This window comes from Mobula birostris, chromosome 24, assembly GCF_030028105.1.
Source record: "Mobula birostris isolate sMobBir1 chromosome 24, sMobBir1.hap1, whole genome shotgun sequence".
Taxonomy (NCBI): Eukaryota; Metazoa; Chordata; class Chondrichthyes; order Myliobatiformes; family Myliobatidae; genus Mobula; species Mobula birostris.
In genome coordinates this window covers 2,700,348-2,718,076 of record NC_092393.1, presented here as the reverse complement: position 1 = coordinate 2,718,076, position 17,729 = coordinate 2,700,348, and the positions used below count along the sequence as shown (strand labels likewise).

General features: G+C 44.6%; 1 protein-coding gene across 1 annotated transcript in view; it reads right to left on the bottom strand.

The window, feature by feature from the left end:
* LOC140187433 (medium-chain acyl-CoA ligase ACSF2, mitochondrial-like) overlaps positions 1-17,729 on the bottom strand; it is a 174,413-nt gene that overhangs the window by 120,614 nt on the left and 36,070 nt on the right. The window lies entirely within an intron of this gene.

Genomic DNA, 17,729 nt, shown 5'->3' with positions numbered 1-17,729 from the left:
GTCCTTCACTGTCGTGGCATCTCAGGGGTAAGACTGCAGCAGAATTAGTCTGGTGATTAACTGTCCTTGCCCATGTTACCCACAGTAGATGGGTAGGGTTGTTGGTCACTCTACCTTCCCACCCACTGGAACGGAGGGTTGGGGAAATGACCAGCAACTCTGGCTGGAATGTTCTTGTGGGCTTGGTTACCACACAACAAAGGGATTATTGACCTTTAAGGTTAAGTTCATGAATACACCAAAAAAAACTTGAAATTAAACAGTCATTGAAAACTGCAGCGCAGAAACAGGCCACTTGGCCCATCTAATCCTTGCAGGCCTAGTCCCTGTATCTACCTGTACCCGGACCACATCCCTGCAAAACCGCTCACATCAATGTAGTATAGTGTAACTATCCAAACCGACCTTAAACGTTACCATTGGACTGGCACCTACCACTCCTGCTGGCAACTCTCCGCTTTTTGAAGCGCACCTGCAAACTCCCTTAAATATTTCACCTTTTGCCCAAAGCACATGAACCCTAGTTCTCATCTCATCGAATAAGAGGGGGAAAAGAGTGTATCTTTGAATATTCATAGTTCTCATGTTCTCGTACATAGGAATCACCTTTGCAACTTAAAAAAAAACTCTGGAAAATGCCACGTTTACTTACTCAGGTAATTAAAAGCATCAGAAGAATCACATGAACCAAGTAAAAGCACATTCTTCCCACATGAAGCAACCTCTACCCTAATCAAAAACCCATCTGCATCCCTGTGGAAACCACACAAGAAAGTCAATCCCCAACACAGTAATGCAGAGAGAGCGCAAGAAAAATAACGTACTCTGCATGGGTTCATCATCCATCCGGAAGGGAAGGAGCTGTTCCTGAAATGTTGAGAGAGAGTCCTCAGGCTTCCTCCTTGACGGCAGCAATGAGAAGAGGGATGTGATGGGGTCCTTAATGATGGATACCACCTTTTTGCAGCATTGCCTTTTGAAGATGCCTTCGATGCTGGGGAGGTTAGTGCCCGTGACGGATATGGCTGAGTTCACAACTTTCTGCAGCTTTTTCCAATCCATTGCAGTGGCCCCTCCATACCAGACACCGACTTTCAGGACCGATAGATTTTTTAAACATCTTAAAATGATGTTGCTTCCTAAAGTAGCCACGGCTGTGACTGTGGATTTCGGCTGTTGTAGTCCTGAACCAAATACCTCCTGATGATTTGCTTCGAAGCTGCACGCAGAGTTGCCACTTTCCGACGCCACCTTTAGAGGTGACGAGAGAGTTACAAGGTAGCCAGGAAGCAGCTGAAGAATGGACTTAGGGGAAATAGAGTGGGGGGGTGGGGGGAATGAGAAAGCCATGGCAATGTAGGATTTAGGAAAACCCCAAGGGGTGAAGAACAGGAGGATTTCCAGAGTGTGGGTAGGACTGATCAGGAATAGCAGAAGGAACATGTGCCTTGACACAGAGGAGGCAGGGGGATACTTGATGAATACCTTGCTTCAGTGAGAGGGATCTTGACGTTTGTGAGGACAATGTAAAACAGGCTGATATGCTTGAACATGTTGATGTTAAGAAAGAGAATACGCTGGAACTTTGGAAAAACTTTAGGATAGATAAAACCCCAGGGCCAGATGGGATATACCCCAGATTAGCAAGGAAAGTGAGGGAAGAGATTGCTGTACCTTTGGCAGTGATCCTTGCATCCTCACTGGCTACAGTCATACCAAATGTTTGGAGTGTGGCAAATTTTATTCCTTTGTTCAAGAAAGGGAGTAGGGTCAGGTCATGCTTCACGAACCAAATGGAATCCTTCGAGAAGATATCAAAGCACATTGTTGAGGGAGAGCAGTGGATACGGTGTATATGAACTTTAATAAAGTGTTGGATAAGGTTCCCCATGGTAGCTCACTCAGAAAGTCAGGAGGCAGGAGATTCAGGGAAACCCCCCGTGTGGATACAGAATTAGCTTGCCCAGAGAAGGCAGAGGGTATTCTGTCTGGAGGTCAGTGACCAGTGATGTTCCACAGGAATCTGTTCCGGGGTCCCTGCTCTTTGTGATTTTTATAAATGACTGGGATGAGGAAGTGGAAGGATGGGTTAGTAAGTTAGTAGACGACACCAAGGTTGGTGAAGTTGTGAATACTGTAGAGGATTGTTGTAGGTTGCAATGGGACGTTGACAGGATGCTGAGATGTGGCAGATGGAGTTCAACTCTGAAAAGTGTGGGGTGATTCATTTTGGATGGTCGAATTTGAAGACAGAATACAGCAGGATTCTTGGTAGTGTGGAACAACAGCAGGATCTTGGGCTCTATGTCCACAGATCCCTCAAAGTTGCCATGCACGTTGTTAGTGTTGTTCAGGTGTATGGTGTGTTGGCGTTCATTAGTCTGTGGGTGGAGTTCAGGAGCCGTGAGGTAGTATTGCAGCTCTATAAAACCCTGGCTAGGACACACTTGGAGTATTGTGCTCAGTTCTGGTCACCTCTTTATAAGAAGGATGTGGAAGCTTTAGAGAGGGTGCAGAGGAGATTTACCAGGGTGTTGCCTGGACATGTTTCATCAGGATATGTTGTGAAGACTCAGTCTCATTAGAGCAAAGGAGGAAGAGAGGTGAGTTGCAGAGGCGTACAAGATGGTATGAGGCATAGATAGAGTGGACAACCAGAGACTTTTTCTCAGGGTGGAAATGGCTAATACAAGGTGACCGGATGAAAGTATAGGTGGGTAGCAGAGGTAAGTTCTTTACACAGAGTCCGGTGGATGCGTGGACTGTCCTGCTAGGGGTGGTATAACAGACGTAGATAGGCACAAAAATAGAGAGTTATGTAGAAGGGGAGGGTTAAATTCACCTTAGTGTAGGTTAAAAGGTCGGCACAACATCGTGGGCCAAAACACCTGTACTGTGCTGTCATGTTCCATGTTTTTTAAAAATGTTATATTTTATTTAGAGAGTCACTGTGCAGAACAGGTCCTCTGGGCCCAATGCAGCAAACTACCTGCTTAATCCTGGCTTTATCACAGGGCAATTTACAATGACCTGCTAACCGGTACAGTGACCTACTAACCAGTAGGTCTCTGGGAGTAAACCAGAGCACTTGGAGGAAACCCACGTATAAATGGGAAAAACAAACAAACTTTCTTGCAGAGGTCACCAACACTGAACTCCAAACATCAACGCGCCAAGCTGCAATAACTGCTATGCTGCCGTGGCATCCTTCTATGTTGTAAAACGCCAGCTGGCTGAAGCTTTCCGAAAGTAAATTTAACAATGCTCCCCACTGTTGTATTGGCTTCTTCCCTCCACATGATCTCCGAAGCAGTTCAGGGTTATTTAGTCACAGAGGATTAGTGAAGCAATCGCTCAAGCCCAGCGTGTAGTGCACTAACGGGTTGCCTATTGGATGACTATAGAAGCTGACGTGTGATCCACATATTCTGGTGCCGTGTGGACACAAGTAAGTGCCAGCTGTGGTCAGTGGTCGGGTCTTTTGGTTGTTCAATCTCTCCTCTTGCAACTGCCAGTTGTTCTGTGGGGCACAGCGGAGGTCATTCACATTTAGTACAGTTCCCTCTGGAACAGATTTCCTCTGGGCGTGTCTATGGAGTGCAAAGTCTATCCAGTTTTTAGATTTAATATTGAAGGTTTTTAATGTTTTGATTTTACTTTAATGTTGAATTTCTTCAGGCTGATGTTGTTGTTATCTTTGAAGTGTTTCCTTTACTCTCCAGAGCTCTCTGATCTTCCTTCAACTGGAGTAAAGGTTGTGTTTGGGGAGATGCGAGTTAGACATCAGGTGACATGACCCATCCATTGGAGTTGGTATCACTGTGTTGTAGTGCAGATGCTGTTCACGTTGACCTCCTCCAGTACACTGATGGTAGTGCGTCTGTCCCTCAAGCTGATTGTCAAAATCTTCATCAGGCTCTTTGCTGGTTTTGTTCCAGGGGCTTGCAGTTGCCGACTGTAGGTGGTCCAAAATTCAGCCCCAGATAGTAACGTAGGAAGGATGGCTGCTCTATAGACCAAAAGTTTTGTTTGGACCTGTAGGTCACGGTCTCCAAAGGCCCCTATCATTAATCTTGCATAGGCTCCACCAGCACTGTGTGATCTCCGAGTCGATGTCTGCTTTTGAGGAGAGAATGCTGTCAAGGTCAGGAAAGTGATCTACAGATTCGAGGGCAATATCAGCAGCTGTTATAGAGTGCTGGTTAAATGGCTGTTTGGGCGGAGGCTGACATGGGGCCTGTATCTTTTTTATGTTCAAAACAAGACACCTTGGCAAAACATTCAGGATACACTGGAAATCTTCTTCAGAGATGCTGCAATTAACACTGCAACGCAAAAGGCCATTCAGCCCATCTAGTCTGCGCTGAACTATTAATCTGCCTTGTCATATTGACCTGCACCTGATCAGCCCTCCATATCCCTCCCATCCTAGAAATCCTGTACAGCACAGAAACAGCCCTTTTCCTAGAAATCCTGTACAGCACTGAAACAGCCCTTTTCCTAGAAATCCAGTACAGCACAGAAACAGCCCCTTTTCCTAGAAATCCAGTACAGCACAGAAACGGCCCCTTTGGTCTCTCCACGTCCTTTCTTCATTACGTGCCGTGCTACTTTAATGTTTTCAAAGGGACTGGTGCTTACATTTTCTCACTGATCATAATTCCCCACTTCATCATTCAAATATCTTTCAATTTAGAACATGGAAAATACAGAAAGTTTAAAGGAGATGTGGAGCCCTTAGGGTCATGATATGATGTCAAATGAATGTAAATCCCTTCTGCCTGTTAATGATCCGTGCCTCTCCAGGCCCTGCACATTAATGTGTACATCCAACAGCTTCATATATGTCACTGTTGTACTGGTTCCACACTACCCCCTAGCATCCTGTTCTAGGCTCCCACAACTCTAAAAAACACACAACCACGTGCTCTACAGATCTCCTTTAAACTTTCTCCTCACCTTGTGTACATTCTCTGAAAGTTGACATTTCTACCCTTTGAGAATTATTTTAATTTTGCAAACCCTTCAGCCTCTGCCCCTCTGAGACAATAAGCGCAGTTTGCCCAACTTTGTAGCTCATACCCTATAATCCAGGCATCTTCTGTAGCCTTTCCAAAGCTTCCCTGTAATAGGACAGATCTGTACATAATGCTCCAGGTGTGGCCTAACCAAAGTTTTATATAGCTGCAATACGAGTTCCTTATTCTTGTACTCAGTGCCCTGACCAATGAGGGCAAGCATGCTAGCTGCCTTTTTTAATCACCTAATCAAGTCACACAGCCACTTTGGACTTGCACCCCAGGATCCCTCTGTACATCAGTATGGTTAAGAGTCCTGCCATTAACTGTACATCTTACTCTTTAAAGTGACCCCTTTTGCTTGGATTGGCCTCCTCCTGCCATTTCTCTGCCCATTCCCAAAAATGACCTATATTCTATTGTATCCATTGACAGTGCTGTCCACAACTCCACTGATCTGCTCGTCATCTTCAAACTTGCCGAACCAACTATTTACACTTTAATCCAAGTTACACACACACACCCCACCCCATGGCCCTTGAAACGTTTAGAGAGAAATGTGCACAGTATTTACCTAAATAGTGTTTAAACATTGCTAATGAGCCTACCTCCACCACTATTTTGGGCAGCTCATTCCAGAATACACACTATCCTTTGTGTGAAAAGCTGCCCCTGATGTCCTTTTTAAATCTCTCGCCTCTGATTGTAAACAGATACCCTCTTGGTTTTAGTACCTTCTCCCTGGTGATGTCCCTCATGTATACCTCTGTCAGGTCAACCCTCAGTCTCCGGTATTCCAGGAAAAAAGTGCTAGTCTATGCAATTTCTCCTTGCAACTTAAGCCCTTAAGTCCAGACAAAATCCTGATGAATGTTTTTTGCACCTTTCTCATTAAAAATGATCTTTCCTATAACTCCAAATGAGGACTCACCAATGCCTTGTACAACGGCAGCATAACTTACCGTCTGCTGCGATCAGTGCCCTAACTGATGAGGGGCAGTCAGCCAAACACCTCTTCACCACTATATCTACCTATAACCTGTCTTCAGCAAAAAATGCACTTCAAGTCTGAAGTCTCTATTTTCCATTACACTCCCTCAGGTCAAATCGTTCACTGTACAAGTCCTATGTTGGTTTGATTTCCCCAATTGCAACACCTGACATTTGTCTGAATTGAAAGCGATTTGCCAATCCCCTGCTTACGTAACTAAGACCATAAGACAGGAGCAGAGTTGTGGCATTCATCCCATCAGATCTGCTTTGCCAGTTGATCACGGCTGATTGATTGTTCCCCGCAACCTCATTCCCCTGCTTATCCCTGTAATCATTAACAACGTTGCCCCTGTAATCATTAACAACTTTACCCCGTAATCATTAACTTTGCCCTTGTAATCATTAACAACTTTGCCCCTGTAATCATTAGCAACTTTGCCCCTGTAATCATTAACTTTGCCCTTGTAATCATTAACAACTTTGCCCCTGTAATCATTAGCAACTTTGCCCCTGTAATCATTAACAACTTTGCCCCTGTAATCATTAACAACTTTGCCCCTGTAATCATTAACAACTTTATCCTTGTAATCATTAACAACTTTATCCTTGTAATCATTAACAACTTTACCCCTGTAATCATTAACAATTTTACCCCTGTAATCATTAACAACTTTACTAATCAAGAACCGGTCAACCTCCACTTTAAATACAGTGGATTTAGGTTAATTGGACCATCAGTAATCGATACATCTGCTTATTTGGGACAACACTAAAAGGACAAAAACTAACTGAGAACAGAGCTGAGGTCCCTTCCTTTACTTGGGACAGGAGACTGTTGCTGAAAGGTTTATAATCAGTGTCAGTTGGACGCACTTGTGCAGCTGTTAGACCGTGCACAGTTTTGAAATAGCATCAGTTGTGTGTGTTTATGTTCAAAAAGCAGTGAGTTTTGTCACTGATAGTTGATGAGAAATAAGCAGTAAGACAATTCAGAACCATTCTGTGCACCGTAGTTTCAAGCACTCAAGCTTGGAGATGCTAGAAATGGCCAGGAGAGAAAATGAAACTATTTCACTGCTTCAATAAATTAGGAACTATGAAGAATTTGAAGGTAGCAGCAATCATCTTGAACGTGACAATGAAAATGAAGATTTGGAAGATGCAATCATCGACAGCATTGTATGAAGGCAGTCCATTATCTGCACTCAGAGTGTGCGCTGATTTTGTTCATTTACAGTCAAAGGAACACATCCAGTACACGGTGAATGAATTCCAATGAGGATAATAATGATGAAATTCCACAATTTTATAGTACTTCAGAGGTATTGTAGTGTTCTAATTTGTTCTGTATTTCAAGTACATAAATTGTTACTGTAATTCATTAAGTACAATGGAGTTTGTCTTTTTTATAACTTTATAATTATTTCCATGAAGCTTCAGCTAACTGGGACAGCCACATTAATTGAGCCAAAATATATTGGTCCTGATGTGTTCCAATGAACCAGAATACACTGTATGCCCAATGATTTAGTCTCCACAGCATTGAATTCCACAGACTCACCACCCACTGGCTAAAGAAATTCCTCCTCATCTCTGTTCTAAATGGACGTCCCTCTATTGAGGCTGTGCCCTCTCGTCCTAAACTCTGTCACGATTGGAAACATCCTCTTTATGTTCACTCTATTGCTGATTTTCAACATTCGATAGGTTTCTGTGATTACCCCTCCCCACCATTCTTCTAAACTGCAGTGAGTACAGACCCACAGCCATCAAATTCTCCTTATACATTAACCCTTTCATTCCTGGAATCATTCCCAACCCTTCTCAGGCCCTCTACAGTCCCAGCACATTCCTTCTTAGATATGGTGCCCAAAATGGCTCAGAATACTCCAGATGTGGTCTGACTAATGATTTATAGAGCATTATATTCTTGTTCTCTCAAAATGAATGCTAACATTGCATTTGTCCTCCTTACTAATGACTGCAAGTTGACCTTTAGGGAATCCTACACAAGGACACCAAAATCCCTTTGTACCTCCAATTTCTGATTCTACTCTCCATTTAGAAAATTATATATAACTTTACTCCTTCTACCAAAGTGCATGACCATACACTTCCCTGCACTGTATTCCATCTGTCATCTCTTTGCTTATTCTCCTCATCTGTCCAAGTCCTTCTGCAGACTTGCTGCTCCCTCAGCATTACCTCCCCTCCAGCTATCTTGGTATCATCCACAGACTTGTCCATAAAACCATCACCCAGATCATTAACATTCAGTGAACAGTTACTGACCCCTGTGGAATACCACTAGTCACCGACAACCGACCAGAAAGAGTTCCCTTTATTTCCATTCTTTGCCTTTTGCCAGTAAATCTTCTGTTAATGCTAATAGCTTTCCTTTAATACACAGCCTCATATAGGGCACCTTGTTAAAGGCCTTCTGAAAATCCAAGGAAGCAATATCCACTGACTCTTCTTTGTCTATCTTGCATGTCATTTCTTCAAAAAATTCCAACAGCTTTGTCAGGCAAGATTTCCCCTTAAGGAAACCATGCTGACTTTGGCCTTTTTTTAATCATGTATCAAGTGCACTGAAACCACATCCTTAATAATGGACTCCAACATGCAGGAAGTCAGGCTACAGGCCTTTAATTTCCTGTCTTTACCTCTCTCCCTTCTTCAAGAGTGGAGTGACATTAGTGATGTTCCAGTTCTCCAGAACCATTCTAGGATCTCATGATTCTTGAAAGATCATTACTAATGTCTCCACAATCTCTTCAGCAACCTTTGTCCATCTGGGTCAGGTGACTTATCTACCTTCAGGCCTTTCAGATTCCGAAGCATCTTTTTCTTATTAAGAGCAACTACACTCATTTCTGCCTCTCAAATTTCTGACATGCTGTGGGTGACTTCCACAGTGAAGACAGGCTCAAAATACTTATTCAGTTCATCTACCATTTCCTGGTTTCCCATTACTACCTCTCCTCCAATCCTTTACCTTCCCACTCATTTTTGCTTTATTGTATGCACTCTCTTGTTTTTAAGCAACACACATCAAAGTTGCTGGTGAACGCAGCAGGCCAGGCAGCATCTGTAGGAAGAGGTGCAATCGACGTTTCAGGCCGAGACCCTTCGTCAGCACTAGTTTCTCTTTTGTTTTTATATTGTCTTTGGCTTCCCTTGTCAGCCACAACTACCTCATCCTCCCTTTAGAATGTTTCTTCTTCTGATCCAGAATCCACTGTGATTTTTCATAACCTTTTATACCGCCCACAACATCACCTATTTTAGTATCACTTGCAAGCTTACTGTCAGGCCTTGTACAGTCACCTTCTAGTTGTTTATATAAATTACAAGCAACTAAGGTCTCAGCACTGACCCCATGGCACCCCCCTAGGCACAGGCCTCCAGTCTGAGAAAGAACCCTCAACCATCACTCACTGAGCCTATGATAAATCTAATCAGCTGTCTCCCCTGGGATCTCACGTGATCTGACCATCAACACCAGCCTGCAGTGAGGAGTGAGGGACCTTTCCCCATACAGACGACATCTGCTGCCCTGCTGTCACCTAGCCACTTAGTTACCTTCTTGATGAACCAGGATTTCTCAGACATGAATCCCTACATACAAAGCCATGCTGACTGTCCTGAATCAGACCCTGTCCCTCAGTCATCTCCAGCAATTTACTCCTCATATATCACACTTTCCAGCCTTAGTTTTTGCAATCTTTTTAAACAATGGTACCACATTAGCCACTCTCCAGTCTTCTGGAAACTCACCTGTGGTCAGAAATGAAACAAAATCGCTGCAAGGACTTTTGCAATTTCTTCTCTAATTTCTCACAACGTCTGAGAATGCACCAGGTTATTTCCTGGGGATTTATCCACCTTAATGCAGTTTAAGGCCATCAATATCTCCTCATAGGATCCAAGATATCACCCATTTCCTCAGCTTCTAAAATTTTCTCCATAGTAAAAACTGATCCCAGCCTATCCAATCTCTCTTGATGACTGAAGCTCTCCCTTCCAGACAACACACTTATGAATACTTTCAATACCCTCTCCAGCTTAACCACTTTGCTCTATAATGTGGTGACCAGAACTGCACACAATACTCCAAGTACAAACTAACCAACAATTTGTACAATTGTAACACAACTCTCAACTTTTATACTCACAACTCAGCCAGTGAAGCCCATCTTGTTATGTGCTTCCCTCCACATTCCTAACTAGCATTCTCACCTAGCTGTGTACAGTCTGCATATTTGGTCCCTTCATCTACACCACAAATACAGATGCATAAATACCAGATGCTTCGGCACTAATCCAGCTTCCCAACCTGAATATAAAGGATTTTTGCTGATTTGCTGCTATGTTAGCCAGTCTGTACTGGATGGAGAGAGCTGGAAGATGCAACAAGAAGAGGACACCCGTCTGCCACCCCGATGCACCGAAGCATCTGATGTTGTCTGGGAGCTGCCGAGCTGGAATTGCTTGCAGTGTTGGTGCTCAGCTTCGGAACCTGACCCGGTGGTGTGCGTGTCAGCACTGCTTGGACCTGCAGAGACTGGGAGACTTGCTTAATGAGAAATCCCATCACAGTGCCTGCGACAGTGTGCCTGAGAACTGTGACAACAAATGGGTATCAATTGGTAGGATTATCTGCTGTCTTTAAGCTTTCTGACAAATGCTCCCTGTTCTTGTGTCCTCTTCATCTCTGATTTTTTTTAAGTTATGTTTTTATTTGGTTTTTTTTGGGACAGTTGGTCAAAATGGCAACACCACTGCCTTCTCGAGATGGGGCAGGTGTCACTTGGAGACTTTGACATATTGGCAAAAGGGCCACTTCAGAGTCAGGAAGGAGGAGGAGAGAAAACCCTCCTTCCTGCAGACCCAGTTCTGCAGGTCATAAGCAGAGGATAAAGTACGACAGCCACTGATGCTGTCAAACCTTGCTGAAAATTTTCTTCATCGACCGAAGCTCCAATCATGGCTTGTTTCAGTCAAACTGCTCCAACCCTGTTCACACTCTTCTGCAGCCTCCGCTCACACCTTCCTCATCCACTCGCAAGAACCTGCGTTGCCTTAACCTTTGTCTTAGACATATTCTGCTTCATGTTGACACTGCGACACAAGCTAGCAGTGTAGCTTCTTGTTTAAAAGAGGACATTGGAATGGACAAGAAGGGTGTTATTGAGTAGTGTGAGAGGTGAGGTTCAAATATCCAGTACAAATTCCAATAAAACTCACAACACACAGTAACAAACTATGACATTTATAGTGGTTTGACCCAACTACACCAGTTCCTAATGATAACCTACATCCCTCCTCCTGTCCTGCTTCTGTTTGTGCAACATACGACTTAAAAAGTGTTTACAAATAACCTCCCCTTTGATCACAGTCATTTAACCTGAAGTGGACTCAACATCATAACAATTTTCTTCAGGTTGTACTACTTGAGCTAACCAGCATGAGACAATTTTTCCCGGTTGTTTTTCTAACCATTGGAACATCACCACCTGCAAGCCATCCAAACCTGGAATAATGTTTCATCGTTGCTGGCTCTAATCCTGGAACTCCCTCCCCAACAGCACTTTCAGGGGCAATTTTGGAAGGGGCAATGAATGATGGTGTTGCCATGGTGACCAACGACCCCAAAAAAAAAAATCAGAGATGAAGAGGACACAAGAACAGGGAGCATTTGTCAGAAAGCTTAGAGACAGGAAGTAATCCTGCCAATTGATACCCATTTGTTGTCACAGTTCTCAGGCACACTGTCGCAGGCACTGTGATCGGATTTCTCAGTAAGCAAGTCTCCCAGTCGCTGCAGATCCAAGCAGTGCTGACATCCACACCACCAGGTCAGGTTCCGAAACTGGGCACCAACTCTGCAAGCAATTCCATCATCACAGCAAGTCAAATCTTTTCAGCTCTTTGTCACTTCCCAGCCTCTGACATCTTCACCACTCCCACCCCGCCACCACCTTGCCTGGCTCTCACCCTCACCTCCTCATCTCACCCCCTCCTTCACCTGCCAGCTCTTGTTCCATTTCCTCCCTCCACATTTTTATACCGACGGACCCCTCCCCAACCCCTCCATAATGTTGACAGTCCATTTTCCTTTTAAGATGCTGTCTGACCTACTGATTTCCTCCAGCATTTTGTGTGTTGCTCCAGATTCTAGCATTTGTAGTCCCTCATGGCCAGCTTCTCTGTGTACATTATAAATTAACTCTTCTCCCTCTACCTCATTGTTCCCCATCCCCAGCTGTGACATTACACTGATATCAAACTGTTCTCTGTAGTACTGGAGCAGAACCTGTTCCACACAGTAGTCCAGCCACTGCCTACACTAAATCCTGTCACCATGCCCTGCTAATTCCTGCCTCACCAACAAACATCCCTGCTAACCCAAAGTCCTTCTCTTCCAGACCTCCCAATCCCGCCCCCACCACCTCTGCTCACTCCATTCCTTCTGCCCCCACCAATGCCTGTTTATCCGACCTCAGGCCACACACAGAAAATGCTGGAGAAACTCAGCAGGTCAGGCGGTATCTATGAGGAGAATAAACAGTTAACATGTCAGGCCAAGACCCTCTACCTGATGAAGGGTGTCAGCCTGAAACGTTAACTGTTTCTAGAAGCTGGCTGACCTGCCGACTTCCTCTATCATCTTGTGTGTGATGCTCAAGATCATTTTGGGAAGAAGCAAAAAAACAAGGTAGGTCTTACACAGTGAGTGATAGGCCGCTGAGGAGTGTGGTAGAATGTAGGGATCTGGGAATACAGGTCCATAATTCCTTGAAAGTGATGCTACAGGTTGATAGGGTCATAAAAGAGCTGGTGGTAGACCTGAGGAGAGCTAAGGTGCCGGTGACCCCTGTTTCCATGCAGGGGGTCAGTGTGGACATGGTGGAGGATTACAAATACCTGGGGATACGAATTGACAATAAACTGGACCGGTCAAAGAACACTGAGGCAGTCTACAAGAAGGGTCAGAGCCGTCTCTATTTCCTGAGGAGACTGAGGTCCTTTAACATCTGCCGGACGATGCTGAGGATGTTCTACGGGTCTGTGGTGGCCAGTGCGATCATGTTTGCTGTTGTGTGCTGGGGCAGCAGGCTGAGGGTAGCAGACACCAACAGAATCAACAAACTCATTCATAAGGCCAGTGATGTTGTGGGGATGGAACTGGACTCTCTGATGGTGGTGTCTGAAAAGAGGATGCTGTCTAAGTTGCATGCCATCTTGGTCAATGTCTCCCATCCACTACATAATGTACTGGGTGGGCACAGGAGTACATTCAGCCAGAGACTCATTCCACTGAGATGCAACACAGAGCATCATAGGAAGTCATTCCTGCCTGTGGCCATCAAACTTTACAACTCCTCCCTTGGAGGGTCAGACACCCTGAGCCAATAGGCTGGTCCTGGACTTATTTCCTGGCATAATTTACATATTACTATTTAACTACTTATGGTTTTATTACTATGTATTATTTATGGTGCAACTGTAATGAAAACCAATTTCCCCCGGGATCAATAAAATGTGACTATGACTATGACTATAGCTTTTTGCAGTTCTTTCCTCATGTGAGACACATAGTTGAGATATGTTTTCTGCGACAAGTCTTCAGCACTGGTTCCAGAACAGAGAACTACAGGTAATCTCACTTCATCCCCGGACATTGATTCGTATGGCGAGTACCCTGTAGCTTCAATCTGTGTACAGTTGTAGCAGTGACCAAATGTCCAATATGCTGGCTCCAGCTGTTCTTTTTGTTGGTATCCAGGGTTCCAAGCATGTCTAACGATGTCCGGTTGAACCTTCAGGCTGAGAATCACTCTGAGGGTTATATGACATGGTCCTTGACTTCTCAACTCCAAGCAAGCCCTGTAACTCATGTATGAGCCGACTCTCAAAATCCCTTCCCAGGTCACTGTGTATTTGTCTTGGGAGGTCATAAGGAACAAAATACTTCTCTCATAACACTTTGGCAACAGTGGATGCTCTCTGATCCTTTGTGGGGAAGGCTCGAGCATTTTTGATGTAGTGATCAGTAATGACCAAGTCATTAGCAGTGTTACTGGAATCAGGGTCTACAGAGAGGAAATCGATACACACTAAATCAAATGGCCCAGTACTCTGCAAGTGAGTTAATGGAGCAACTCTTATAGGCAGCGTCTTCATCTGAATACATTGGATGCACAACTTCTTTGAAGTATTCAACCTTAGGCTTCATTTGGGGCCAATAGAACTAATTTCAGACCAATCTGTAGGTCTTGTCAAACCCTAAATGACCCAAGTCATCATGAAGTGACTTTAGTCCAATCCTCCCAAACTTCTCAGGCAAAACCAACTGGGAACACCGAGGTCTGTCTGAGGGAGATGTAATCCAGTATAAAACTTTGTTCCTCAACTCCTGTTTGTCCCATTCCCTCATAAGTAGGGTGCTTTGTCTTCTCAACTTGGGCCATATCGCCTTTGACAACAGCTGACTAAATGACACCCATACAAGGGTCATTTCGCTGGGCTGCTACCAATATTGCAGGACTAAAGGCAGGCAACTGCTTCATATCCAGACCAGTCAAGTTGCCATATGCTCAAGGAATGGCATGACTAGAAGCTCCTAAATGATCCTCAGCTAATGTGCCATAGCCTTGCCTCTGATTTCCCCTCTGTGGGAAAACTGTCACTTTGCTTTAACACCAGAGGCAGGAATACCCTCCCACTCTCTGTGCATTTCTAGCACCTCATGCCAGCATTGGGACAACACATCCACATCAGTGTTCTGGCTCCCCGGCTGAAATCATAAGCAGACAACGCCGCCAACCACTGATGACTGGTGGCGTCCAACTTTGCTGAGGTCAGGATCTAAGTCAGTGGATTGTTGTCAGTCCTCACCTCGAACTTGCACCATATAGATAGTCACTTAACTTATCCACTATGGTCCATTTCAATGCCAGAAACTCCAGTTCGTGCATAGGGTAGTTTCGATCAGGGGATGACAGACTCCAGCTGCCAAAAGCAATCTCAACACTTTACTTTGGTCCAACATAGAACACCGCCTAAGCCCTCACGGGTTTGTAAAGGCCAGCACAGGTGCCTTAGTCAGCAACTCTTTAGTACATGCAAGGCCTCTTCAAATTTTGCACCCCATCTTTCCCTGAAAGGCTCCAAAGAGCTAAGATAAACCTTGCCTTCTTCTCCTTTCATTATCCTCCCTTTCTTTGGGGAAGTGAGGAAGTGACCACACAGAAGCTGATTCAAAGGGTGGCTTACTGTGGCGTGGCCCTTCACGAGTCTCCCATAGTCCCCACAGAATCCAAGGCACTCACATTCCTGGGCCTTGGCCAAGCGGTCACTGCCTCTATCTCAGACGGACCCAGAGCCATCCGGTGTCAGCAATCATTCAAGTACATTTATCAAAGGATGTATAAATGATGTAACCTTGAGATTGTCTGCTTACAGTCATGAAACCCAAAAGAATCCAATTTAAAAAAAAAGACCAACACCCAATTCACAGAGAAAGAGAAAATAAACACACAAATCATGCAGACAACAGAAGCAAGCACAGCATTCCGTACCCTTAGATCTGAATCGGTGGAGCAGCCCGGAGTGGGTCTACAGACATGAAGCTTAGCTGTCTCACCGTCTCAGCGTTGCAGACAGAGCAGTGACCATAGCAAGAGAATGAGCAGAAGTGGCCGGCTGTCACCTCGGGTCCCAACAATCGGGGCCGGCGTTTTAATCCTCCAAATAGCGGATAGTGCCTCTCAGTAGGATCTGGGCCCCACCACAACAAAATTATCTGGGCTTAGACCTGAAGCCACTCTTGACTTCTCCAAGTCGGCTTGAAATTTAGAGTGAAGTAGTCAAACACCCGGGTTAGTTGGACAGGCGCCGAAACTCCCCCTCTCCGAATCACTCGCTCCAACTCCCTCTGTGTCAAATTTGCAACACAGCACAACGGCTCATCCCTCGAATTTGCTTCGCCTTTGCTCGGCTCTTCATTGTTTGTGGTGATCATTCACCAGAATTTACTTCAGGAAATGTCTTATCAATAATATATCCAGTCATATTTCTTGCCTTTCATACTACCAATAAGCTCTTGCTTGTTTTCAGCAGCACCACCTTAACCCAGAAGTTTAAGTCATTTGTTTAACATTTCACGGTTAAAATCACATTTCTCCTCCATCCTGATGTTTGGTCTGAACAACGACTGAAACTCTTGCCCATGCCTGCTGTTTTTATGCATCAGACTGCCACACGATTGGCTGATTAGATACTTGCATTAACTAGAAGGTGTTCGGGTGAACCAATTAAAGTGTTTTTCGGTATTTCGGTGCAGGGTCTGTAGCATTCTGTGACTCTATTTCCACATCCGCCCATTGTCTTGAGTGCTTGTGGTACCTAATCTTAGTCCTCCCCAATCTCTTCTGTGGGGAGGGGGAGAGGATTGTTAATGTTGCTGTTTATTCTGTGGGGATGGTATCAGGGATTGTTATTGTTGTTTTTCTGTGGGGGAGGGGGGAGGGGATTGTTATTGCTGTTTTTTTCTGTGGGGGGTTCAGGGATTGTTATTGTCGGTGTTTTTCTGTGGGGGAGGCGATCAGGGAATGTTATTGTCGTTTTTTCTGCAGAAGTGGGGGTGAGGGATTGCTATCGTAGCTGCTTTTTCAGTGTGGGAGGGGGTCATGGGTTCTGGGTCTGCCAATTTTGTTTCTTTTATTTTTCCATGGCTATCTAGAGAAGATGAATTTCAGAGTTGCTTTGTACATGCATACTTTGACAATATAATGCACCTTGAACCTTGCTGGATCTCATGGTAGGGGATGAGAATGGAGAGAGTATAAAAACATAGGATCAGTGTTAGATTAGTGTAAAATGGATGATAGATGGTCAGCACGTGTCTTGTGGGCTGAAGGACCTCTTTCTCTGTTGTGTATCTCTATGAAATTTTGTTATAACCCTTATAAGATACACGATTTGATGTGCCGACTAGTGAGTCTGCAGAGTTACAAGATAAGAAGTGGTCATTAAAATTGAGCTACATGGGAATCTCTTCTCAGAGGGTTGTAAATGTCCACTGTTCTACAGCTTGGAGCCTGATGATGGCACGGCCAGGGTGGAGTCTTGTGTACAGGTCTCTTTGCATTGCATAGCATATACAATATTGCTCCGTTTACGTTTGGGATGGGAACTGCAGAGATCCGTAATTCGGCAAGACAAAACAACCGCTTCACAAACACAAACACGGGGAAATCTGCAGATGCTGGAAATTCAAGCAACACACACAAAATGCTGGTGAACGCAGCAGGCCAGGCAGCATCTCTAGGACGAGGTACAGTCAACGGGTCTCAGACCGAAACGTCGACTGTACCTCTTCCTATAGATGCTGCCTGGCCTGCTGCAGTCACCAGCATTTTGTGTGTGTTGCTTCACAAACAGATGGCCCAACATAGGAGGGCCAACACCTCAGGTCAAGACTCGGCTGTATGACTACACCTAAAAGACAAGGGCCACTCCTTTGATGATAACAACATACACATTTTGGAGACGGAGAAGAGGTAGTTTGAAAGAAAGGTTAAAGAAAGCATCTTTGTCAAACTGGAAAACACATCCCTGAACAGAGGGGGTGGGGTATGATACCAGCTATCAGCTACTTACAATGCAATCCTCACATCTCTACTCCGGCATCTCAACAACAGTTCACAC